Below are 6,365 nucleotides of genomic sequence, written 5' to 3' on the forward strand. Positions count from 1 at the left end.
ATCTTCAAATTTAGCGGAAATTTGCCTGATCGTGCGAAAAATGTCACAAAAATTTTACATTTTCACTTAGTTTGCGAAAAACTGCTATTTTTGGGTGTATTACAATTAACCCTGTTTTGGGCATTTTTTGATGAAAATTTAGTGTGTATTTTCGGCAAACATAAGTTTACGGCTGGTATAAAGTATGCCTGGCATAAAAGTGTTGATATTTTGTGTTTTAGCCAACGAACTTTTGCCCCACACTAGATTCGAACTTTTGCCCCACCGGTGGGGCAAAAGTTCGTTTAAGACAATCAATTTTAAAAACTGGTTATAACTAAAAATGGGTAAATATTTTGACACAAGTTTGGTTCAGTAAAATTATAGCCAATATGTTGAAGGTTCGTCTGGTATGGTATTTGTTTTGTTTCATCTGCTATTGTTTTCCTGGAAAATTTGATTATACCACTAAGGTCGAACTTTTGCCCCACCTTACTCTACGTGCCATAAAATCTTTTGTTCTTTTGACTTTTACTGTGCGCCGTGTGTAACCGCGGACTTTACTACTAGGCCTAAGGAGGCCTCATTATATCACCCTAAATTAGGATACTTTTTGACCGCCTATCCCCACCCCTCCTTGTCAAACGTCTTTTGTAAAAGATCTGCGAAGATTTTTTCAAGCTTGTCACGCACTGTCTTCCTTAGCCGTGTGGTTAGAGTCCGCGACTACAAAGTAAAGCCATGCTAAGGTGTCTGGGTTCGGAATCCCAGTCGGTTCAGGATCTTTTCCTAATGGAAATTTCCTTTACTTCCCTGGGGCAACTTTGGCAAAGAAAGCTCTCAGTAATAACTGTGGAAGTGCTCATAAGAACTCTAAGCTAAGAAGCAGGCTTTGTCCCAGTGAGAAGAAGAAGCACTGCCTGAACCCCCCCCCCCCCTTGTAGCGTGGCATGATTACGTGTGACCCCTATGAAGTATCTAGTCTGAGAACAACAAGGTATGTATACCAGATACCAAATTGCATGACCATTACAGAGAAAACTATATTTCCATACTAGGAGGGGATCTCCAATATTGAAACCCTCACTCTCTTTGTACCCCTCCTTTCTAGCACCAATGCATATAATATCACATGTTAAGCATTATAGAGTTATTTTTGACATTCAAATATATCACAGCAAGCGTAAATCGCTACCCGCACCGTCATATGACCTCAAATTACACCAGCGCGATAGGAAACGGTCTACAAAATCGCAAAAAACTTTTGATCAAGAAAACATACACCTCTGATTTTTTTCATATTTTGTGTAAAACTAGCTCAGCTTTTCAGTGATGAAAAGACTTTTGAAATCGATGGTTGCGATATTATGAAAGTTCAGTTTTCGATAAAATCCGATAAATTCCGTGAATCGCAAGTCAGTCCCATCTGCTTTTTCATCAAAATTGAGTTGAGTTTAGTTTTCAACATATCTTCCAATGCTCTTTAGCTGCTCCAATGAGATAATGATGTTTGTTCAGAAAAAGTAGGAAAAAACAGCAAGTCAAATTGTCCCATAATGAAAAGTAATCGCATATCAGGTCCCACTACAGATTTCCACACCATGTAACACTAAAATGAAGCGTGTTTTGATCATCCTGATATTTTTCTGAGAAAGATACCATAGTGAACAGCAAATTATAAAAGTTTCATTAAGTTTTGAGCATGTTCCAATCTTCTGGAATTTGTGGAATATTCGTATGGAAAACGAGTTTGGAAACTTCACGCCCCATTTTCTCAATGCCTACTTTTTACAGATGGGACTGACTTGCGATTCACGGCAGTAAATATGGCGACCAAATTCAATATGGCCGCCAAATATTTTTATTTTTGCATATGAAGCTCCTATGTTTTTTTCTTTCTAAAACCATGTTATTGTAAAGGAGTTGTTGAAAAGAATTTCGAGTTATGCCAGTTTGAGTGAGGCAAGAATTGTCAAAAATCGAGGGGTCCTCAATAACTGTTTTGATTATAAACTACCGAGGGGTCCATCAATTTGATTAACCAAATACAGTTCCTTTAGTTACTCGACAGGAAACGTTCGAATGAGCATAATTTTAAACATTTTAAAAGACCCAAATGCAAATAGTGTGCCGGTCTCAGCGAGAATTTCTCTATGCTATGACAATTCCACTGGATTGAAGCATCGCTAAGCTTGAACCCAGTCGAAATGACAGTTAGTGTAAGATTTCGCAGCAGAATGATAGAGAAGTAGATAGAAAATATCTATTAATGCATAAGCTTTAGTAATTCTGTGACTATTTTTATTTCTGAGCATGTACAGTCCAAGTACCGCACAACGCAGAAAGAGTATGATGTACGATGGGAGTGGTAATACTGGATAAAGCATATTTTCAACATGAAGCCTTTCAGGAATTTATTCGTACAAATCAGGGATGCAGAAACTTTCAAAGATTGTTTGATTGATTTGCGTCTTATTGTTGCATTAACTTTGTTTATAAGAAGAGCTTTTGATCTCTTGAATCTTAAAACAGAAAAAACTGCATAGGGATTTTGATAGAATTCTTTGATTTTTTTAGACCCAATGACTTGAAACATCTTTACCATAATTTAGCGATGTTTTTTATACGAAATGTTTTTGTGGGTAGGTAATTGCGGCAAGCGTTATGGGCTAGTTTGACTAGAAATTTTTAGAACATTCTCTGATTTGAATTTATTTTTAGGAATTTCTGTAAGAGAAACCTCAGGAACTATTCCACATTTTTTTTTTTCAAAAAAAATAATCCGAAATTTACTCCAGGAATATTTCTTTCTCCTTTACTTTATTTGAGTCCTTAGCAGTTTTTTGTAGTTATACCGGTTTAACGATTATTTGTATTACACTTGCTTACATTTTCATAAGAGATTTTTCCTTCTTCTGATTATAGGCTGTTCTTTCAAAACTTGCTTTTCTCATAATTATTGCCATTGAAATTTATGACGCGTTCATCAAGAACCTTCTTAAAAACACATTTTTTTTCTTCTAAAGTGAATCTCTAAAGTGAATACTAACGTGATATACGATAACATATTTATTAGAGATGCCATAAAAGTATATTCAATTTAGCACTGTCACACCGGTTATTTCTCAAAGGCAGTTATCTCTTTATCAATGATGAATTGTACTTCTTTAAGCATGAGTTGTCCTATGCAATGTATCTTCGGAACTCATTGGTAACACGCATACTTTAGTTAACTCTTTTTTTTTCGATCAAAACGTCATTCGGCCATATTACCTGGAATGTCCAGTGCTCAGAGTCCCAGTGAGGACGTAATGCCAAGAAGACGAAGTATCAGGAAGAGCTCTTAATAGATTTTCTGGAATTATTCGTGGGCGGATTTTTGGAATAAATTCCGGCGAAAAACTTGTGGTTTTAATTTTTGAAGCAAACCCTATGGAAATGGTTTGGAGAATAACTGATAAAATGGGCGTAGAAACTCTTGGAAGAATTCTTATTGGGGTTCCTGGGAAAAATACCTAAACGAATTTATTCGAAAAGCTGTGATACCCTTTGAGGATTTTCTTGGAAACCTTTGGAAATCTGCAATCTTCAAGAGTACCGTAATTTCGGGTGAAATTGATCATTTTTTCACGGGTTTCCTAGTCTGTTTTCCTATAATGTTAACAATGCCAAACCACTAAATGCAGGAAAACAAGTACGAAGGTGAGCCTCATCGACTTATGTACCGACATTTTCTAACAAATGTTATTTTAGTGTTAACAAATACCTCTAAAATAAACAATCAGAGGATCTCATTTCGGGTGAAATTGATCACTTGTTCAATGCCATTGTTGTTAGCTTCCAAAACAACTCTATATGATAAATTTGAGCTCCCTGAATCCGAATATGCTTTGTTAAAATTCTTAACAATGCAATATTTATATAAATAACGAATAGTTTAAATTCTAAGAATGACGCGGGAAAACGCCTAAATGTATGCAATTTCCTAAGGAATTCAATGATATCTAACAGAAATTCAATTATTTTCAACCATATGAGCTAATTGGTACGAGTTTTGGCGATGAAATCTGGTTTAGGGATATATCTCAAGCATCCTCACAAAAATTTCAGCGGTTTATACCATGTTTCAAATCCTTGCTTATAAATAGAAGTTCATAGCTGTTTGTCAATACTGCACCGTGCATGATTTTTGAAATTTTACGTTATTTTCATAGTAATAAACATTCTTTAACGCAAAAAAACTTCACAACACACAATTTCTACAATAGTTACGACAAGCAACGTTCATTTACTGCAGCTTACATTGATATTTGTGCTCCATTAACGAATAAATAAAATCGTGTGATACGATGATCAATTTCACCCTTCTGATCAATTACACCCGATTTTACGGTATCAAATGTAGAAATTCGGTGGTAGAATAAAAAATGTGAAGAAATTCCTGAAAGTATTCCAGAAGAATTTCTGTTGGAAATTACTCCAACTTTTCAGAAGCATTTCCTCGAGGGGTATCAGAGAAAAAAAAAACCTGGGAAACCAGAATAGTTTGCGAAAGAATCTCTGGAAATATCACTGAAGACTCCAGAACTTTGCACCAGGAGTCACTCACAAGGAGAAAAAGATGGCAGTGATTGTAGAAAGAACCAAGAATATGTTTCCCGCTAATTTCACTGGCGGATTCTGTAGCAAGAAGATCCGTGGGTTCTTAGACTGCCACGTTGGGATGTTATATCGAAAAATAGAAAAATAATATTTTGTAATTGTGTTATAATACATTACCTTGCGTGTGTCCACCCAAATCGAATGTGGGTGTAAACGCATATTGCCAATGGACAGCTCCTCGACGCTAAAATAATCATAGAATCATTATTTATTCACTTACTCGAGCAATACCAATCAGTGCGAAACTAACTAGGATGTAACGTCGGAACGTGCTGTGCCAGTCTGTCGTCCTTGAGCATGTGCAGCAATGTCGTTTTGCCGGCATTATCCAGACCTAAGAATAACAGTTTGCCGGATTTCTTCCATAGGCCTTGGAGAAAAAATGACATCGATTAAAACAAATCTATTGTTTGGATCGAACAAAAACTTACCCAAGTATCCCAGGACACCGGTGAACCAATCCCAAATGAACATATTTGCGCCGCTGATTTGATTTTAAAATCCACAAGATAAGGCTCGTCTCGAGCAACAAGAGAAACACGACGCTTTGAACTGTAATGAGTTAGAATAGAAAGGGAATATAATTTTAACAGCTACTCTATTATTATTTATTATAGAGGTTTTAACTTATGTCATTCGCCTCTGAGATTCTTAAAATCCTGGATAAATCTTTGAAGGTCTTGCTGAAAGAGTTTCTGAAGTATTTTTAAAAGAAATTCCTGAAAAAAAACTCTTGGTGACTTTTCAAAGTGTTCTGGGCTATTATTGAACATATTATTAAAATTATACTCAATGGGAATGCTAGAGAAGAGCTCCTGGAGAAATAGCTTTTGGCGATTTTAAAGTAATTCTTGATTCATGAGTAGTTATTGGGTGTTACTTTGAAAGGAGTCCTAGAAAGGTTGTCCGACATTGGCGGTAAACCATTTTCGCGGTCAACCAATTCGTGGTGTACCATTTCGCGTAAGTATCATTTTTGCAGTTTACCTTTTCGCGGTATGCCATTTTGCGGCCTATACCATTTCGCGGATACCGCTTTTCTTAGATTATAGGATATAAAATTCAATTCTCCATAACTCGATACTGAAAAGACCATCGAGGTTAGGGAGCTATCGAGTCAAAAACCACAAAACCAGTATGACTGCGATCCATCGCAGCTATAATGAAAACCAGCATTTACTATGGTTTTCAAACTCGATTATTATTATTATCTATATTAACGAGATTTGCAGCCCGAGGCTCGCTCATCTCGGATCTAACTCAATGTCGAGTAAGAGAGAGTTGATTGTATTTTGAATGGTGATCAGCAATTATACCAATTGACCAAATTACGAACTTAAAATTAATCATCGCTGATATGTAGGGTGTGTTTTGGCCCAATGCAGAATCCTACTATTTTTTTCACTGACTATTTTACTTTATTCAAGTCCTTAGCAGCTTTTTGTAGCCGGTATAACTACGGCACAGACAAACAGACGTAACACTGACGAAATTTCTATCGACCACACATTTAACGATAATTTCAAATTCATTATGTTACAAATCTCACAACCAGAGGCGCGCGCATCGCTTTTGTTCGCGTTTGACGTATCACACTACCGCCATCTGCCGGTCTTGTTGCACGAAACACCTTTTCGTGCAACATACTCACCAGATGATGATGGTGTAAACTGGACGATGGATTTTGAAGGAATTTATTCTAAGTGTTACGTCTGTTTGTCTGT

The 6,365-nt window shown here is 36.4% G+C and overlaps 1 long non-coding RNA gene across 1 annotated transcript; it reads right to left on the reverse strand.

Annotated features, from left to right (window-relative positions):
* Positions 1-4,931: 4,931 nt before the first annotated feature.
* On the reverse strand, positions 4,932-5,391 carry LOC110680449. Its single transcript, XR_002502882.1, has 2 exons — positions 5,073-5,391; positions 4,932-5,011 (listed from the first exon to the last, which is right to left on the reverse strand). It is a non-coding gene; the product is annotated as an uncharacterized LOC110680449 (long non-coding RNA).
* Between the last annotated feature and the right edge of the window lie 974 nt (positions 5,392-6,365).

This window comes from Aedes aegypti, unplaced genomic scaffold (genome assembly GCF_002204515.2).
Source record: "Aedes aegypti strain LVP_AGWG unplaced genomic scaffold, AaegL5.0 Primary Assembly AGWG_AaegL5_hic_scaff_1408_PBJ_arrow, whole genome shotgun sequence".
Lineage (NCBI taxonomy): Eukaryota > Metazoa > Arthropoda > Insecta > Diptera > Culicidae > Aedes > Aedes aegypti.